General features: G+C 41.0%; 1 long non-coding RNA gene across 4 annotated transcripts in view; it reads right to left on the bottom strand.

The window, feature by feature from the left end:
* LOC144596558 (uncharacterized) overlaps positions 1–21,386 on the bottom strand; it is a 68,828-nt gene that overhangs the window by 21,530 nt on the left and 25,912 nt on the right. Inside the window, exon 5 of one of the 4 annotated variants that reach the window (XR_013547628.1) lies at positions 1,942–2,099. The exons of 1 other annotated variant lie outside the window; for it this stretch is intronic. This is a non-coding gene — a long non-coding RNA (uncharacterized LOC144596558). Of the gene's footprint in view, positions 1–1,941; positions 2,100–17,397; positions 18,604–21,386 lie in introns of those variants that run through there. 2 more of the 4 variants (XR_013547629.1, XR_013547631.1) reach the window with 2 other exon arrangements.

Here is a 21,386-nt window from a genome sequence, read left to right as displayed (position 1 = left end):
TTCCATTATTGTGGGTAGTTGTTTAATTAGTAATTATGTACAATCTCACCATTAGATCCTCACCCAAGTTATGCTTTAACTTCCATATGACCTACCCCTGACTCCAACCTCCAAAACACTTCAGTTAATGTACCTCTGTTAATTAATGAGCATCTAAAACCTATAACTATATTGTTCCTAATACTCTCATCACTTTGTAAATGCCAGCTAATTCAGGGCTTGACAATTTAGTTTATTCTCCATAACGATGATACAAATGTCATCATCCAACTTGCAACACTTCCCTGAATCTCTGTACCTCAATGAATTGACTAAAAGATGTATACCTCGCTCTTACATTGAAGGCCCTTTACAGCCTTCCGCAAATGTTTCAATTATAGAAACACAGCATTGCAGATCCTGGTTTACACCAAAGATATACACAAAGTGCTGGAGTAACTCAGGGGGGTCAGGCAGCCTCTCTAGAGAAAAAGGATAGATGACGTTTCAGGTTGGGAGCCTTCTTCAGACTTATCTTCTTCTTCACTGCAAAGCTACTTCATCCCAATTCATATTCTGCTTTAGCCTGAATTAAAATGTATTGTTCATTTCTTATGCCCACCTATTAGGGATGTGCTTTACAATCAGTAAAATCCCTTTCAATAACATTTTGCTTCTCTTCAATGCGGGATAATGATCTTCCACTGAGGAGAAGATGGGCGAGGGAGGTAGCAGGATACGAAAGACATTTACTTCTGGAGAAGGTACGGATCTTTTCTGTGGAATGGACCATTTGTTGGCTGCTCAGTCCAAAACTGCAAGCTGATTGATTGGATGGTGATTTGGGTAAAAATACAGTTGAGCCAAGGAACAAAAACAAGCTTCATAAGGACACTAAATGCTGGAATAACACAGCAGGTAAGACTGAGAAAGGATCTCGACCCGGAATGTCACCTATTCATGTTTTCCAGTGAGGCCTCCTGACCTGCTGAGTTACTCCATCATTTTGTGTCCTTTTGTGTATTAAACAGCATCTGCAGTTCCTTGTTTGTACAAGAAGAAGCTTCTGATGAGTTTCTAGTTAGAAGTAAACTGCTGGGAATGGGTGGCAGAAGTACAAATGTAAATTCCATCTATCTTTTGGGAAAATACTCTCAATGTATTGCATTGCTACTTTGCTCATGTCAATGTGATGGAGCAAGTCTGTAACTGCCTCCAGACATAACTGGCATTGCAAGTGAATATTGGCACTTTAAAAATAGGTTTTCCCTTTGACAAATCCTGACAAAGCAGTGCTTAGAGTCTTTGGAGCTGCCTGTTGAAACACATTCACTCTTTCAATGTATGGTAATCATTGAGGAAATCTCACTGGCAAAGTGAATGTAGGAAAAAGCCATATGTCAAATATTTCTTGTTAAAACAAGAATATCCAGCTCAGAAAGAGTTAGAGTTTTCAAAAGAGAGTTAGATTTAGCTCTTGGGGCTAAAAGAATCAGGGGATATGGGAAAAAGCAGGAACGGGGTACTGATTTTAGATGATCAGCCATGATCATATTGAATGGCGGTGCTGGCTCGGTGGGCCGAATGGCCTACTCCTGCACCTATTTTCTATGTTTCTATGTTTCTATGTAATAGACCTGCAGATGAAACAGGCAAATAAAAATGATGTAAAACTGCTTGGAGTCATCTGGATTCCCTAGGTTCTATCTGGAAGATTACCCGAATGGCCTTTCTCACCTGCTTTAGTTTTGTGACAGTGGGATGATAACATGAGATTGATGTAATTTTTTAAAAAGATATGTCACATAGAACAACGGATTTGAGAGACCACTTTTCTCTGAAGGTTTTCAGTGCTTTAAGCAGGTGGATCTCATTGTGGACTGGGCATAAATACTGCTGCCATTGGTGTACCATTGGTATCCCCACACAAAAACAAACACGTGTCTGAAGAAAGGTCCTGACCTTAAACGTCACCTGTCCATTCCGTCCAGAGATGCTGCCTAACCTGTTAAGTTACTCCAGTACTTTGTGCTTCATTGAAAATTCCAGCATCTGCAGTTCGTTTTGTCTTCATGTTGTATCTAGGGTGTCTGAACAACATGTTGTTGCATTATGCATATCTGCGAACAAAAAATATGCTGCAATTATTATTTTCAGTTATGATACTTATGATTTGCATTCAGTTTTATGACCATTTAACTCGTTAAAAATAAATCACTTATCTAGAATTAAAACAGAAAATGCTGGAGATATAGCAGATCAGGCAGTATCTGTGAAAAGAAAAATATCATTAAGATTTCAAGTTAGTGGCTTATTCAAATTCGTTATTTCAAATCTGTTCAAAAGGTTTACTTTCCTTTATTCTCAAACACATCGTAGCTTCCATCTTAATGCTCCATTTTTTCATGTTATCAAAACAAAAGTAGTTATTTGGGAATCAGATTGGTGCCCTCACTCCTGTGCAATTGTGAGAAAACCTCGAATAAATAATATCAGGTGTCTTTGCTTTCAAAATGGTGCAGTAAAAAACATATTTTAGCAGTGTTCAGATAATCCATTGGATCCCCTGGGATATTTAAAGCAGTATGGAATCACTTTAATGTAAGAAAAGACGCAATTTGCTTCCATGTTCTCTTGTCACTAAAAATCTGCCCACATGGGATTGGATCTTACTTATGTTCTTCAGTTGGTAAGCCTCAAAATAGACGTCAGATCAGCCTTCCTGAGAGTGAACCCGCAGAAAGCAAGTGACCCAGATGGAATCCCCAGCTTACATCCTCAGAACCTTCATGGACCAGCTGGTGGGAGTATTTGCAGTCATTTTTAACCTCTCCCTACTCCAATCCATTGTTCCCACGTGCTTAAGAAGACCACGATCATCCCACTGTCAAAGGAAAAAACAATGTAGCTTATCATAATGACTACATTCAATAGGTCTGACATCTTCCAATTCCTTCCAATCCTCTGCTATCAGGCTTCTGAATGGTCCTTCCATAAACTAGGGTACAGTCGGATTCCCCTCTACCCTCTAGTGGACATTGGGTTTTAATTGTGGAATGATGCGCTACAATCCTGAGAACTATATTTTGCACACTTTGTATCTTCCAACTTGCTCTATCAATTGTACTTAAGTTTGACTTGATTATATTCATGTATGGTATATGTGATCTGTTTGGATAGCATGCAAAGCAATAATAAACCTAAACCTAAAATCTCCCATCATGAAGTCCGTAGAGAGGCTGGTCATGGCGCACATCAACCTTCCAGACAGCCTTGATCCTCCGCAATTAGCTGACCGCTACAACAGGTTCACAATAGACACCACCTCTCTGGCGCTGCACTCACCATTGGAACATCTGCATGATAATGACACATATTGGTCTGACGAACGATTCTGACCCAAAATGTCCCCAACTCCTTTTTATCCAGAGATGCTAACTGACCTGCTGAGTTAATCCAACATTTTCTGTCTGCCCTACTTTTTGACTATAGCTCTGTCTTCAAAACCATAATTCCAACCGAACTCTTCCACAAACTCCTGAACCAAGGATTCAGCTCAACCGCCTGCAACTGGATCCTTGATTTCCTCAAACGTAGACCGCAATCAGTAAGCACAGGCAACAAAACATCATCCATGATAACCCTCAGCACTGGTGCCCCGCAGGGCTGTGTTCTCGGCTCCTGACAATACTTGCTATACACTCATGACCGTGTGGACAAATTCTGCTCTAACTCCATTTACAAATTTTCAGAGACACCACTGTAAACTGCTGGATTTTAAACAATGACAAGATGGAGTTCAGGAAAGAGATGGAGAGCCTGTTAGCATTGTGTCAAAACAACAACCTCTTTCTCAATTACAGCAAAATGAAGGAGCTGGTCATCAACCTCAGGTTAACAGGGTGCAGTACACTCCCAGTCTACTTGAATAATGCTGAAACCTAGACGCTTCAAGTTCTGAGGTGTAAATGTCATCAACAATGTATCCCGGTCCAAACACATAGACGCTATGGCCTGGAAAGCACACCTATGGGCAGTGCTGTGGTGCAGTGGTAGAGTTGCTGCTTACAGCGCCAGAGATTCAGGTTTGATCCTGACTACCAGTGCTGCCTGTACGAAGTTTATACGTTCCCCCTGTGACGGTGTAGGTTTTCTCCGTGTGCTCTGGTTTCCTCCAACACTCCAAAGACTAACAGGTTTGTAGGTTTGTAGGTTAATTGGCTTCGGTAAGTTGTAACATTTCCCTAGTGTTGAGGATAGTGCGAGTACAAGGGCCGATCGCTGATTGGCGCAGACTCGGGTGTTACTTATTTACTGATAAATAATTCCCTAAGTCATGCTCTAAGCGTTTGTTAGACGATATGGTTTGCAAATATTTTTCCATCCAAAACCCATCCACAATTAATGGACTTGTTATAACCATAATGGACTTCTGCCAGCAGTGACCCGACTGTGACCATCCACTGAATGAGTATCTCAGGAGCTAAATGTTGGAGAAAATACTCCCTGTTATGCTCAGCACATTCTGTGGACTTTGGAATTTGGATGAACAGCCTGCAATCAGTTCGGATCATACACTTTCAACTCCCTAAGGCAACTTAGTTTCCATTTGAAGGGCAAATGTGCTAGAAATGACCTGCACCTCCTCCAACCTCATCTATTTTATCCGCTGTTCCACTCTACCTCCGCTACATGGACGACTGCATTGGTGCTACCTCTTGTACCCATGCAGAACTCACTGACCATCAATTTCACCCCTAATTTCCATCCTGCTCTTAAATATATTCCCTCTCCCCATTCGCAACAAGGATAGAGTCCCCCTTGTCCTCACCTCCCACCCCATCAGCCGTCGCATACAACAAATTATCCGCCATTATTTCCGCCACCTCCAACAGGATCCCACTATTGGTCACATCTTCCCATCTCCACCCCTTTCTGCGTTTCGCAGAGACCGCTCCCTCCATAACTCCCAGGTCCACTCGTCCCTTCCCACCCAAACCACCCCTTACCCAGGTACTTTCCACTGCAACCGCAGGAGATGCAACACCTGTCCCTTTACCTCCCCCCTCGACTCCATCCAAGGATCCAAACAGTCTTTCCAGGTGAGGCAGTGGTTCACCTGCACCTCCTCCAACCTTATCTATTGTATCCGCTGTCCCAGATGTCAACTCTACATTGGCGAGACCAAGCGCAGGCTCGGCGATCGTTTCGCTCAACACCTCCACTCAGTCCGCCTTAACCAACCTGATCTCCCAGTGGCTCAGCACTTCAATTCCCCCTCCCATTCTCAATCTGACCTTTCTGTCCCGGTCCTCCTCCATTGTCAGAGTGAGGCCCAGCGAAAATTGGAGGAGCAGCACCTCATATTTTGCTTGGGTAGTTTACATCCCAGTGGTATGAACATTGACTTCTCTAAATTCAGTTAGTCCCTGCTTTCCCTCTCTATCCCCTCCCCCTTCCCAGTTCTCCCACCAGTTTTCCTGTCTCCTATTACATCCTATCTTTGTCCTTCCACCTCCCCTGACATCAGTCTGAAGAAGGGTCTCGACCCGAAACATCACCCATTCCTTCTCTCTCGAGATGCTGCCTAACCCGCTGAGTTACTCCAGCATTTTGTGTCTACTTTAGAAACTAGCATGTTGCTTCTCTTGTTCTACAAGACAATTCCATTCCAGCTGGGACAGAACCAAAGTTTTATGTAGATAGAGCATAAATTCCCTATCTTTGTTCTCTAAGCCAATAATTATATAGCCCTGGGTCCTACATATTTTATTAACTGCTTTGTTAACTTGTCCTGCCACTTTCAAAGATGTATGCACAAAATCCTCCAGGACTCTCTCTCCTTCCACTTTTTTTTAACATTATACCACCTAATACGAATCATCTCTCCTCATTCCTCCTGATAAAATGTATCATCTAACAAATGTTTGCATTGAACTTTGTGTGTCTGTCTATTCTGGCAGCCTGCCTGTGTCTTCTTCAATTAAAAATGAGAACTTCTTGAAATTTCTCACCAGGTAAGGTGTCATTTGTGGGGAGAAAAGCAGGGTTAATGTTTCCGGTTGCTAACCTTTCACTCGATGCTGCCTAACTTGCAGAGTATTCTGATAATTTTTGTTTTTAATTCAGCTTTCCAGCATCTGCAGTAATTATATTTTAAAGGTTGTCTTCTTACTCCATTAACCCTTTCTAACTATTTATTATACTTTAAAGTTCTATGTGATCAAACAGTGATGAAAATGTCCTGAAGATGTCCATATATTTATCATAGAACATGGAAAGTCCAGAGGAAGAGGCTCTTCCGAACATGATACAAGTTAAACAAATCTCCTCTGCCTGCATGTGTTCCATATCCCTGCATTCCCTGCATATCCATGTGCCTAACTAAAAGCCTCTTGAAATACCACCATCATGTCTTGCTCTACCACTACACCCACCAGTGCTTTCCAGGCACTCACTACCCTCTGTGTAAAAAACTTGCCCCACACATTTCCTTTAATCTTTACCCCTCTTGCCTTAAAGCTATGCTATCAAGTCTTTGGCATTTCCACCCCGGAAAAAAGATTCTGACTATGTATTTACAGAATGTTTGTGAAAAAAAACTTGCCCTGCACATCCCCCGGCCAATGAAGCCAAATAGTAATGTTCATGGTATTGAACCTTGGTGAAACCACTATGTAGGCCCATCCAACCATTCATCACAAATTTTCTGTTATCCTGAATCTCTGTGATCAATCCTTGATCCAGTTTTATAGCTCTGGAGTTACTGCTTATTTGATCTAATGGGCTTCAATTTTGCAAACAATCTTAATATATGGTACTTTATCAAATACCTTTTGAAATTTGACAACTGTATAGTTTTTCTGCACCCTCGAGTTTCCTACATCAAAAAACTCAGTCAAGGTAACCAAACCTAATTTACCTACAACAAATCCATGCCTGCTCTTCTTTATCAATGCAGTTGATTGATTGGTTGTAAAGAACTGTTTCTAAATGCTTCCCCGCCATCTACATTAAACTGAATAATCTGTAATTGGTAGGTTTGTGTTTCTCTCCGTTTTTCTGAATGGGTGCAATTTCCCTAGTTCTTTGGTATCACCCAAGAAATAAAGAGGATTAGAAGACTGTGACCAGCACTTCTGTAATTTACACATTACTACATCCCTCGGCAACTTGGGATCAAACCTATCTGAACAAAATCACTCATCCACTTTAAGTACTGACAGCCTTTTTAATACTTTTATCCACTCATCTCATCGAGTGACCTAACAACCTCCTTATTCGTCATATCTTTGCTGGTTTTTAGGAACATTTTTAGGCAACGCCTTCTGTTTCCACCAATAGATTTTCATTTTGTTCCACAATTATTGACCTCAGAAATCCCAAGGGATCCAGTACAGAAGGTCGTACTCTGCTGGTCTAAGGAGATAGATGAGATTCTTTGCGATGGCTTTGAGTCGGTGGACTTTTGGTCACTATGTAATAGAAAATATGTTGTCAAGCTGGAAAGGGCGCAGAGAATGTTTACAAAAACGTTGCCAGGACTTGAGAGCTTGAGCTGCACAAAGAGGTTGAGCAGGCTTGGACTTCATTCCTCAGGGTGCAGGAGGATGAGGGGTGATCATATAGAGGTGTACAAAATCATGAGAGAAATAAATCAGGGAAACACATACAGTCTTTGAAGAGTAGGGGAATTGAGAACCAGGGGACATGGGTTTAAGGTGAGGGGTAAAACATTTATTAGGAACCTGAGGGGGTAACTTTTTTACACAAAAAGGTGTTGGGTGTATGGAACAAGCTGCTGGAGGAGGTAGTTGGGACAGATACTATTACAATGTTTAAGAAACATTTAAACAGAGACATGGATAGGACTTAATCAGCATGTGTGCAGAAGACTGCACAACAAAGAAGACAATACAAATGTTCCCCATCTGGAAACCATGAATGAACCATGAGTCCATTCCCAGGTGAAGTCCAAGTCTGCAGCTTTCAAATCATCAACCCATGAGTGAGGGGGGATAAAAGAAATCTATTTACGATCTTCACAAGCCATCAAGAATGCTAAGTGGGAATTCTGAACCAGAGTCCGGGGATAACCATATGTCGGTTGTGGCAAGGCTTGCACATTATAATGGGCTAAAGTGAAGTTAGGCAATATCACTGGCGACAATGTCATCCTCCTTGATGACCTCAATGCATTCTATGCTCGTTTCGAACAGAAGGCCGCTGGAAGGACGTAACACACCATGACAACCTTGGGTGCACCTGCACTCACGATCACTATTGCAGATGTTTAGGTTTGGGTTAATGTTTATTATTGTCACATGTACCAAGACACAGTGAAAAGCTTTATTTTGCAGGTTATCCAAATAGGGGGGCACAGTAGCGCAGCGGTAGAGTTACTGCCTTACAACACCAGAGACCCAGGTTTGATCCTGACTACGGGTTCTGTCTGCACACTTTGTATGTTCTCCCTCTGAGTGCCTGGGTTTTCCCTGGGTGCTGCAGTTTCCTCCCACATTCCAAAGATGTGCAGGTTTATTGGTTAATTTGCTTCTCAAATTTCTCCTTGTGTGTAGGATGTGAGAATTGGGATAACAAAGAACCAGTGTGCAGGTGATCGTTGGTCGGCACAGCCTCAGTGGGTCAAATAGCTTTTTTCCATGCTGTATCGCTAAATTTAAACCTTCGCAGGTCAGCTATACTATCCATAAATCCAAACAAATCAAACTCAAGTAAAATAGATAGAGCAAAGGGGAAGGTACAGTACTGAAGATATTTTTCAACCTACCTTACAGTGAATCTCCAGAAAGCAACTGGCTGGAAATGTTCCTGACCATGTCTTCAGAGCAGATCAACAGGCAACTTTAACCTGTTCAGTGCCACCCCCAAGTATACACAGGTCATGGGCAATAGTGAAAAAAAAACTTGGCAGTGAACAGGTTAACTCTGAGGTTCCCACCTGCTTTAAGAAGACCACAATTACCCTGGTACCAATGAAACGACATCCACCATCATTAAGTGCTTTGAAAGACAAATCACAGTGCACGTTAGTTCCAACCTCTGAGACAGTCTTGATCCACTGCAGTTTTGCCTACCATCGCACAAGTCCACAGCAGATGCCATCTCTCTGTCCCTACATGAATCGCTGGAACATCTAGATAACATGGGCACCATACGTCAGATGCCTATTTATTGACTAAAGCTCTATCTTTAACAATAGTCTCAACTAAACTCATCTTCAAATTCCTGGACCTAGGAGTTAGCACTCCTTTCTGTCACTGGATCCTTGACTTCCTGACACATAGACCACAATCTGTGAGGATAGGTGACAAGAGATCCTCCATGGTAATTCACAACATTGGTGCCCTACAAGGCTGTGTTCACGTTCCTTACTATACACTTTATATGCTCACGACTGTGGCAAAATCCTGCTCCAACTCCATTTAGACGTTTGCAGATGACACCATGTAGTTGCTTGGATCTTGAACAATGATAAGATGCAGGAAGGATCTAGAGAGATTTGGTAACATGATGCAAGGGCAACAACCTATCTCTCAATGTCAGCAAGATGACGCAGCATGTTATTGACTTCAGGACGCAAGGTGGTGTACATGACCCCATCAGCATCAGTGGTGCTGAAGTGGAGATGGTCGAAAGCTTCAAGTTCCAAAACATAAATATCACCAATAACGTACACATTAAGCCACATTAAGCTATGACCATGATCACACCATACCTCCAGGTCCTCAGCAGACAAAGGAAGTCTAGCACATCTCCAGTAACTCTTAACAAGCAACCAGCACAATCAAGGATGAGTCACATCCTGGCCACTCCCTCTTCTTCCATCTCCAATCGGGCAAAAGGTATAAAATTGTGAAAATGCTCACCTCCAGATTCAGGGACAGTTTCTTCCCAGCCATTATCACGCAACTGAACCATCCTACCAAAAACTCAAGAGCAGTCCAATAAGTCTCTTAGACTGGAATGTAATGCAGTTATACCTGAAGTACTTCCTCCAAAATGTCTGCTCATTATTATAATGCAATTCATCATTCACGTCTTTAATTACTTGGATCAGATCCACCATATTTCAGTGACGTCTGCCTTCAGTGAAGTATTTTTATTCTCGGTTGTTCCTTGTACTTCTCCACCATCGAGTCCATCTATACTTTATGCTGCCTTGGGAAAGCAACCAACAAAATCAAGGACCTTTCCAACCCCAATCATTCCCTCTTCTCCCTTCTCCTGTCAGTAGAATATACAAAAGCTTGAAAGCCGATAGACAAACTGCTTCTTCCCTGCTATCATCAGACCTCTGAATGGCCCTCCAACTCACGTCACTATGGATGTTGAACTTTTTCTCTGTAATTATAACACTATTTTTCTCCTTGCACTGCCTGTTATACTAATCTATGGCTTGATTGTACTAAAGTATAAATGATTTGATTTGACTGGATAGCACGTGAAACAAAATCTTTTCACTGTGTCTCAGGACACATGACACTAATAAACCAACATTAGTTTTGTTAACCGTTCTGTGCTCTGTATTGCTTTCCCCATATTTACTTTCGAGCTTCTCTGGTTTATTCATTCAGCCTGATTTCCCCATACATTATAAACCTATGTCTATTCACAATTTATGTTTCTTCCTATTAACTCTTTTAGCATGGAGGAAGCTGTGACTGTGGTTGCTCTCTCCATTTCCCCTTGTTGGAATGTCACTGTTGCAGCTGAAGTACTTCCTCAATGAAGTGTGCTCGTTATTTCAATGTAATTCATCATTCCTGTCTTTAGGTCAGTTTTACTTGGATCAGATCCACAACATTTCATTGATGTTTGCCTTTCTACAGTGAGGTACTTTTATTCTAGAGAGCTCTTTGTGCTTCTCCATAACTAAGTTAGTTTTAGTTTTAATTTATTGTCACTAGTACCGAGGTACAGTGAAAAAAAATTGTTACGTGCCTAGAGACAATACACGATTACAATCGAGCCATCCACAGTGTACTGATACATGATATAGGGAATAACGTTTAGTGCAAGATAAAGTCCAGTGAAGTCCGATTAAAGATAGTCTGAAAGAATCGCGTGTTATTCGCTGTCATTGTGTTAACTTTTTTGTTTTTGACGTTTGCAGCTATGTACAATGACCACGCTTAACACACAGAATGCTCGTTGTTTGCAGGTCGCAGTTGCATTTCTCAATGGTCACAAGAGCCAAATGGACAAGTGGATTCCGGGTCCTCCAGCCTTCTGAAGGTGATAGCTCCTCTCGTTCACCGTCATATTCATCCCAACCCTTCATTCATTGCTGTTCATTGTCAGAAGACATCTGACAGTTATGCCTACTTTGCATTCCCGCGTTATTTAAGCACTGGGAGGAGAAAGGAACAGAGAGGGCAAAACAGAAAGTATTGGAGGAACTCAGCAGGTCAGGCAGCAATGTGGAGGGTATGGACAGGCGACGCCCTGGGTCGCGACGGCAGGCCGAGGCTTGCTTTTAGACTTGGAAGGGATACGCTGGAGCTTAAACGTCTTTATAAGTAAATTGGGCCACATGGACTTTGCATTCTTACTAACTCGTTCATACCAAACTTGTTGTTACTTGGTAATACACAAAGTATTGGAGTAACTCAGCGGTCTGGCCTCATCTCTGGGGAAATGGACAAACTTTCGGTATGAAAAAGGGTCCCAACCCAAAACCTTGCCTGTCCATTCCCTCCGCAGGTGCCACCTGGCCCGCTGAGTTACTCCATCATTTCGTGTTTTCCTCAGGATTTTAGCACCTACATTTCATAGAAACAATAGACAATAGACAATAGACAATGGGTGCAGGAGGAGGCCATTCGGCTCTTCGAGCCAGCACCGCCATTCAATGTGATCATGGCTGATCATTCTCAATCAGTACCCCGTTCCTGCCTTCTCCCCATACCCCCTATCCTTAAGAGCTCTATCCAGCTCTCTCTTTAATGCATTCAGAGAATTGGCCCCCACTGCCTTCTGAGGCAGAGAATTCCACAGATTCACAACTCTCTGACTGAAATGGTTTTTCCTCATCTCAGTTCTAAATGGCCTACTCCTTATTCTTAAACTGTGGCCCCTTGTTCTGGACTCCCCCAACATTGGGAACATGTTTCCTGCTTCTAACGTGTCCAACCCCTTAATAATCTTATACGTTTCAATAAGATCTCCTCTCATCCTTCTAAATTCCAGTGTATATAAGCCTAGAAAATAGACGCAGGAGTAGGCCATTTGGCCCTTCGAGCCAGCACCGCCATTCAATATGATCATGGCTGATCATCCAAAATCAGTACCCCGTATCGGTTTTCCCCAATATCTCTTGAGTCCCTTAGCCAGAAGAGCTAAATCTAACTCTCTCCGGGGTGAATTTAATCTCTCGAGATCTCTGATCTCTAATCTATCCTTGCGTCTCTTTGTTATTGTTTAGTGTTCGCTGTAGACTAAATGCATTGATATTTTAGTTTCCATGGGACTCTGTTTTTGCACTTTCAAATTCTTGCAGTGAAAGTGATGATCGGTTCAAACCGACAGCAGACCATTTATCCTTTATATTCTGCATTAATCCATTAGTCAGAGCTTTTACCCCTTTGTTTAATGACCGCATTATTTATACTGAATTCGTAAATCAGATATTACTCACGCAAGGGACTGTGAGAGTAAATACATTAAGACCATCAGCATTTTGTTGTTGATAATTCCATCATTCACTGAAAGACTGGTCGACAAAGTATTTACAGTCAATTCAGTGCATTAAGCTCAGAGCAGAAGATCTGGACACTTGGTTAATGATCGGGGCATCATCAATGTTTACCGCTCTAGTGCAAATAATTATCATTTGCAGACACTAGACAGTGTATTGGTTTTGAAAACCGAGCTGCCCAGGCGCCAGGGATTGTAAGTGTGTGATTTTTGAGTTAGAAATGGGAATTAAAAAAAAAAATCATGTTTATACTGAAATGAAACTCCTATTTTATTTTACCCAGTGAAAAAGTGAGCACTCTTGGTTCTTGCCATTTGCGTGATGTTAATATTTATAATGTTTTGTATTGGATAAGTTTAAAGATTAACTTTGTGCCCTCTTCCCCCGCCCCAGAAATTGTGGAGCGATACTTAACCCACTTTCAAAGCATGCCCCAGGGCAGAGTGCATGTTCCGATGGCGTTTAAAGTGAGGTCCTTGTGATAAGTGCACTGCAGGACAGTAGGTTGTACGGTAATGCGATATTTCAGTTGATTACTTTTTGTCGCTCTATGATCGCACCATTTAATATTACTCATTCTAAATATTACTCCAACGATTCTTAAGCCATCTCAATTATCACGTGCAGTATATAGTGTCTGCCAAATCATGGACCGAAGAACTGGCGAACCAAGTAGAGACCATGGGACGACCTTTAATGAGACTTTCCTGGCCTTCATTTTGCACTAAATGTTATTCCCATTGTCGTGCATCTGTACGGTGTGGATGGCTTGATGGTAATCATGTATTACCTTTTCGCTGACTGGATAGCACGCAAGAAGAAAAATATTTTTACTGCACCTCGATATATGTACCAATAAATGAATTTAAACAAAACTAAATTGCGTGGAAATACCATCAGTAAGTTCCCCTCCACATATTTTTTTCCCGATATTTGTCATTCCTTCATTATTGTGAAGTTCCTAGCCAATAGGACAGTGCGAATATCTTCACCAGAAGGTGTACTACAGCAATATTGATAAGACTCTTGGACAGGTACATGGATTGGAAAGGATTAGATAGATCTGGCCCAAATGTGACCAGGTGGGACAAGGCGAGATGGAGCATGTTGATCGCATGGGCAAGTTGGGCTGAAAGATCTGTTTCAGTGCTGTAAGACAGTACGGCGCTATAACTGTATTTCAAAGGGTAATTGGAAAAGAACAACAAGCCTACCCTTTTCCAACAACGTGGTTATCCACAAGAGAATAAACATAAAGCTAAATTATCAAGTGAGCTTGGAGATGGGTTTGCACAAGAAGATAAATGCAGCATCTCCAGACCTCCCAAAGCCTTTATAGACAGTGACATTCTTTTGGTATCATTTTTAACAAATAACCAATTGTAATTAACAAGGTCCTCAAACAGCAATGAAATAAATGACCAGAGACCTAGGAATCCATTTAATGAACAGGAAAGCAGAGAAGTATCCATTCTTCTCCCATTGATGCCCAGAAGATCTTTCATTTTAACATGGGAAGACTATAAAGGCTCCTGTTTAATGGCTCACCAGAAAACTGGTACATCCCCCATTAACACACTCCCTCCATTGTACAGAGCTGTCAGTAATGATTATTGCTGTAAAGTTCTGGAATAGGTCTTGAATTCTGAATCTGCAGACGGAGAGGGAGAATACTGTAGTATAAGAAAATAACTGCAGATGCTGGTACAAATCGATTTATTCACAAAATGCTGGAGTAACTCAGCAGGTCAGGCAGCATCTCGGGAGAGAAGGAATGGGTGATGTTTCGGGTCGAGACCCTTCTTCAGACTGATGTCGGGGGTGGGACAAAAGAACTGAGCCATTTTCAATTGTTCTTCCAAGGGCGAGACTAATGGGATGGTGGCTCTAAATACTTGGCTTTCAGCCCTTTTGATATTATAAACACACTTTTGGATGTTGAAACAGGGAATGAATCCTATAGATTAAGGATAAAATAAAGAATAGCTTGAGTGGGGATTTTATGATTTTGAAGGTCTTTATAGTTTCGTTGATCTAGCATTTCTTTAATAGTAAAGAGCGTCAGATAAGGAGCGGTGAGGAAGAATAAAATGTAAAACTAGAGATGTGAGTGGAAGGGGACAGGGGACTTATAAAGAGGGGCTTCAACCGCTGGCTGTGGGAGCTTCGATGGATGGTTCAACTGCCTCAACTGCAGGAGAATAAAAGAGGAAGTAGTTTGGACTTTATTGCCTTCCATCACAGTGAGGAATGTGGGGAATCTGCTGTGGTGGATGTTTATGTTAACTTTTATGTAGTTGTGTGCCTTGTTGCTTTTTTTTAGTATGGCTGTATGGTTATTCGAATTTCACTGTACCTTCATTGGTACATGTGACAATAAACTGACCTTGAAACATGAAACCTTGAAATGGGAAATAGGGGACTTACTCTGTCCATCTGCCAAACAACCCTGCTCCCCTCACATGTCCCATCTCCACCTCTCTTTGAAAGTTTTCTCTCCCCTACTTGTTGAAGTCAAAGAAGGGCCCCAACCAGAAATGTAATCTGTCCATTGCCCTCCACAGATGCTGCCTGACCAGCTGAGTTCCTCCAGCACTTTGTGTTTTGCTCAAGTTTGTGCATCTGAAATTTCTTATGCATTCAATATAAATCCTTGTTTCTAGAGGTTTTTATTTACACTGGTTTGAAATCGCGAGAATGGACATAGTCGTAAGATTGTTTCTCCTATAAAAAAACAGAGTATCTGTGCGTAATTAACAATGTTAAATTCCGAGGTAAATATGCTATTGATGGTTTATATTCATGATGCATTGCAATTATTCATTCTCTATGGGTGGATGTAGTTTCAATCTCAAACATGAAATTATTAATCCATTTACTCGTGAGAGAGCAGGAAGACTTAGTATTTGGTTTACCTTCTCATTGGTGGACTGTGACCAAGATTTCAATTCAATTCAATGATACTTTATTGTCACATGCACCTTGTAACAATGAAATTCTTTGCTTTCGCATACAATGCACAAAGAATACAAAGAATCACTATGTATTTGGGGGTGACAATGTTACAAAGTACTCATTATAATCGCAATGGTCCTTCTTTGTTCCCGCCCCTAACCCCCACCTCCCCTTGTCATGTCCCTTTTTGTTCTCGGTGTCCACCCACCCCTACAATTAATGCCACTAGACATGCCTCTTCTATCTGAGGCAGGCTAGGCCCGAGCCCTCTTCATTATGAAACAGGATTACTGCATGTGAGTGACTGGTAATAAAATCTGAATCTAGCTATCATACCAGTTCTGCCTCAGTAGTGATAGACTGCATTACAACATCTGCCCTTCAGGACATTTTAGAAAAGGGATCAATTCATTTATCTTCTGAATCTGGGACAGATGTCATTTCTGTGAGCTAAGGATCATCTTGGTGAAAGTGATTCATATCATGTCAGTCCAACATTTAAACAGTATATTCCAGTCCTCACTATCAAGGTTTAAAGAAATGAAGTGCTGCAGGAACTTAGTGGGTCAGGCAGTATCTGTGGACGGAATGGATAAATGACATTTCGGGTCGGGATCGTTCTTCAGACTGACAGGAGTAGGGAGGAGAAATCTAGAAAAGAGAGGTGGTGGTGGGACTAAACCTGGCAAGTGATAGATGGATGCTGGTGAGGGGGCAGGGTTGCTTGACTGATGGGTGGAGTAAGTGAAAAAAGCTAGAGGTGGAAAGGGGACCCATTAAAAATTGAAATATTTAAGTGTTAAGCCTACCCACTTGTAAAAAGAGTGTCAGATAAGCAGCGGTGAGGAAGAGTAAAATGTAAAACTAGAGTTATGAGTGGAAGGGGACAGGGGACTTAGAGAGAGGGGGCTTCGACCACCAGCAGCAGGAGCTTTGATCGTCCTGACGGAGGGTTCGACTGCCCTGACTGCGGGAGTATAAAAGAGGAAGAGGTTTAGACTTTGTTGCCATCCATCACAGTGAGGAATGTGGGGAATCCGCCATGGTGGATGTTTATGTTAACTTTTATGTAGTTGTGTGTCTTGTTGCTTTTTTTTAGTATGGCTGTATGGTAATTCGAATTTCACTGTACCTTAATTGGTACATGTGACAATAAACTGACCTTGAAACCTTGAAATGGGAAATAGGGGACTTACTCTGTCCATCTGCCAAACAACCCTGCTCCCCTCACATGTATCTACCTATCATGCCAGGCTTTGTCCCATCCCCACCTCTCTTTGAAAGTTTTCTCTCCCCTACTCCAACAAGTCAAAGAAGGGTCCCAACCAGAAATATAATCTGTCCATTGCCCTCCACAGATGCTGCCTGACCAGCTGAGTTCCTCCAGCACTTTGTGTTTTGCTCAAGTTTGTGCATCTGCATTCCTTATGCATTCAATATAAATGTTTTCTGGGGTGATGTTCAAGTCATCACTATATGGCTTTGAGACAGGAATATCACTAGTGGGGAAGTTGTGACAGCACACCAAGACAATTTGCCGACTATTTGTCAATTCCATATTCAAGGACTAATATTCCACTGACTTGTTGGAAAGTTGGAAAGGCCACAGCCTTTAAACCACATCTAGGCAACCTTTGAAAAAAAACAACTGGATAGGTATAGAAATTTCTGTGAAGTGCTACTGGAAGATGACACACAGCGATGTATAATTTTATGTAAAAAATGTTTATTTATTGTTTCTACTATACTTTGTCATACTTTTTTAACATATCACCAAGTAATAATGGATTTGTTCTGCTGGACTGCAATAATACATTGCTTAATAACACACATACTATCACACAGCGGCAAGGCTGCTGGGGAATTAAATTAAAGTTATGTTGTGTCACAATTTTGCATCACATTGCTGGGTGTTACAACCTGGCTCAAAAATAGATCTTTTAATATTTGTGTATTAATGTGCATATTTTACAGTCATGCTTTGATAACATATTGACTACGTAATAAGACATGCATAGGAGTCTGAAAACCGGGACCACGGGGTTCAAGATTATCTTCTACCCAACAACCATTAGGCTCTTGAACACTACACAACACTAACCTCAACTATGAACCATGAACTGTCTTTTGTTGCTTTGGGCTTTTTTTGCACTACTATTGAGGTTATTAATTTATTGTTTTTTTTGTTTGATATATATTATATATGTGTATTGTTTTGCTGCTCCGAGTAAGAATTTTATTGTTCAGTTGTCAGTACATATGACAATTAAACACTCTTGACTCTCTTGACACTTAACTATTTCAATTTTTAATATTGCACCTTTGATAAATAATGTCAGCAACCTGTGAATTGTAATGGGTAAATATATTTCCCATACTATTATGATAAATTAGTGGAAATTTTACCAGCAGATTCTGCCATGTTCAATTATTTTGTAGGTGAGAGGTAAGATTCAGGCTCTGTTGTTTTACTTGTCTTCATACTATGTTTAAAACAAAACAACAATGTGGTTTAGTGCACTGTTTGATGAAATATGAGCAAATTGTCACAAATATTGTTTCATTATGTTGCATGATAACATAGACTGTCAAACGATTATACCAGAGCTTGATGGCAAAACACTGTACCAGCATCTGCAGTTATTTTCTTATATTACTTTACTTTGCTGTTTGGCTCTATCCACTGAACCTTGAAAGCAAGAGACTGCCACGTTTCGTCTTAGTCACATGTTGGTAAAGAAAACATAAGAGTTTGATGGGCCGTTACTGGCCGATGTCATTCACGTCCAAGTTGTCATTCCACACAGAGTTGTCAACTTTCAGTCATGTTGTGGTACTGGCTTCTTTTTTAAAGACGTGTTTTTTTGTTTTCGGCTGGGACAGTGCCACATTTTGTGTGAAGCCCACGATCTTTGTTGTAGTAAAAGAGCAGCCGTTCATTTCCCCTACTGGAGGTTGGTACGGGGGGGGGGGGGGGGGAGGGGGAGATGTCCAAGTTTAAATGGGAAGGGGTGTCGTGACAACACTTGGGAGTACTTCCACGTACTCCGTATAATTTGTTATAGTTAATAGAAAACACCAATTAAAATGTGTCGTTGCCTGTGTTTGATCCCGCCTGAAATTTCCAGATGGGAGAGAACCTACATCGGAATGAAGTTCCATTGATGATGCAATGATATTGGTTGTTTTCCTGTTTGGCAAAAGCTGACAAAAGGAAAACAAACATTCGGGTCGACTGCTGCAGAATCGGGAGAAAGCCGCAGCGAAAACGCTGAGTACATCCCCTGCAGGAAGGAAGTGGATTCAGAAAGAAGAAAAACAAAAGATGGCAGCCGCTCTGACCGCTGCTTGAACCAGACCTCGTCGCCACCAGCTGCTTCCCAGCAATTTCCCATTACCTTTCCATGACACTTCACCCTCCTCTTTCAATAGCAACCGCCAATTTGTTCACTTAATTAAAACGTAAATACCAATTCAACCTAGACCCATCTCTCCTGTAACTTATGCGTAAATGCTTTTTAAGGCTACAGCAACCCACAACCATTCAACACAACGTTCTTTTGTGATGCGTCCCGTTAGGTAGTCGCATTCACAGCTTTGTTTTTTCCCCCCCTCTCTGAGCCCCACGATAATTGTGTATTTCCAGGGCAAGCAGGAGCTTGCTTTGCACGCAAATCCAAAACATTGTAAAACAAAATCCTTCACTTTTATTGCGGTTGCCTCTTTACACGGCAAAAGTGTTGGGTGAAACATTTGGAGATGTGGCGAACTAATGAGAACATAGGCTTGCGTTTCTTTGTTCAGTGCGTGGAAAGCAAAGTAAACAGCTTCTGTGTCCTGACCCCATATTTAAAATAGTGGCCTCAGTTGCTAACACAAATGCATCGACTCATGAACGGCCTTCGGGCAACTTGTTTTATTGTTTACAACAGAAAGTAAAAACTTGTTCAAGTTCTCAGCGCTCTATGAAAGTTCTTACTGACTGCTTCATGTTTCTATGAAACGTATGAATATTATTATTCATATTTGGATTATATATATAAATATAAATTAAAATTATATAAAATAATGCAAAATGGTAATCAGAACCGGTCCGTGTCTCGTTCTCGATACATTTCATCATTAAAACACGATCAGGATAATCAGGGTTGATTAATGAGCTTGGAAATGGGTTCGAAAAAAATTAAAATGTTGGATACATTTTATTGAATTATCACGGACACAGGATAAGATTTGGCGTTAGAAACACGATTGTGGAGCCTATTTTTCTAACAAAAAAAGACAAGCCTGCATAAACTGTTTCCGGAATGACACCATACGAAAATGTGATATTCTGTTCTGGTGAACAAAATATACTTCTAAAAAAAATCTGAGAAAGTACGAGCCATTCACCAAATGACGTACCAATTAATAGTTCAGCATAAATAGCTGATGCGGAATCAGTTGTCAGCAAACTTTGTTCTGATATACCATTACTACGGGCCATCAATAAATAATTGTTTAAACCAGGCATTAGGAGCTTACTGTACTCATTGACATTAATAAACCAACCCTACTTATTAATGAACGAAATGAGCGGCTATTGCAAACAGCTGTTCTCTCTACATATTTTATACCACAATCAAATAAATGCATCATATAATGATTTATAAATAAACGTTTCAGAATACGCAACCGGTTATCAAGCAAAGATTTAAATTATGCTCTTGCAATATTCTGGAGTCTGTGTTACAAAACTATGCTTCTGGAATGAAACAACTGATCACATTTCATTTCAAAACTCGTTTGAGCACAATATGTCGTTTCCCCTTTAACACCTATTTGCTTTTAGGTTGTTTTGCATTATCGTTATCGTGTACTATATGTGTTTCTGCTGTCAGTTTGAATTTTCTGCTTAGTATATTTATCCAAGAGAATAATTTAGATTTCCATAGAATTCGAGTGAATTATGTATTATATCCTATTCCCCGAGCACGTTTCACAACAAATGATGATTCACCAAGTAAGTTAACTTAAAATAAGGAGTGCGATAATCAGTATGCCAAACTTGGACATCTTTAAATCTCAGCACCCTTTTTTCGGTCTTCTTTGATAAGCATTTGAATGAAGTATAATTTAGGAAGCTCACGCCTTGGTTAGGCAGATAAATGATAAAAATAAACACATTTGATCGCTTAAGAAAATAACTGCAGATGCTGGTACAAATCGAAGGTATTTATTTCACAAAATGCTGGAGTAACTCAGCAGGTCATGCAGCATCGCAAGAGAGAAGGAATGAGTGACGTTTCGGGTCGGGTCAGTCTGAAGAAGGGTCTCGACCCGAAACGTCACCCATTCCTTCTCTCCTGAGATGCTGCCTGACCTGCTGTTACTCTAGCATTTTGTGAAATGAATACACTTGATCGCTTTATATTTCCAGCAACTATTAGCCTTATTAACGATTTAGTCAATGAATTTGAAAATGAGCATTGATTAAAAATAGCACTATGTCTTTAGTTTAGTTTAGAGATACAGCCCTTCGGCCCACGCCGACCAGCGATGCCGAATGAACTTAATTGTAATCAATTAAAAATATGACGGGAAATATTAGAGTTGTGTCGGAAATTGATCGAAACACGTTTTACATTTAAATTTAAATCAATCTAAAGTGTGGAAACTCTTTTACCGTGTTGCTGTCTTCCATTGTATCTTATTGAAGTGGAAGAACCATCTACATCGGTAATGATCGATA

This window comes from Rhinoraja longicauda, chromosome 9 (assembly GCF_053455715.1).
Source record: "Rhinoraja longicauda isolate Sanriku21f chromosome 9, sRhiLon1.1, whole genome shotgun sequence".
NCBI lineage: Eukaryota > Metazoa > Chordata > Chondrichthyes > Rajiformes > Arhynchobatidae > Rhinoraja > Rhinoraja longicauda.
Note: the sequence above shows the minus strand (reverse complement) of the source record. Positions and strands in the feature narration are given on the sequence as shown.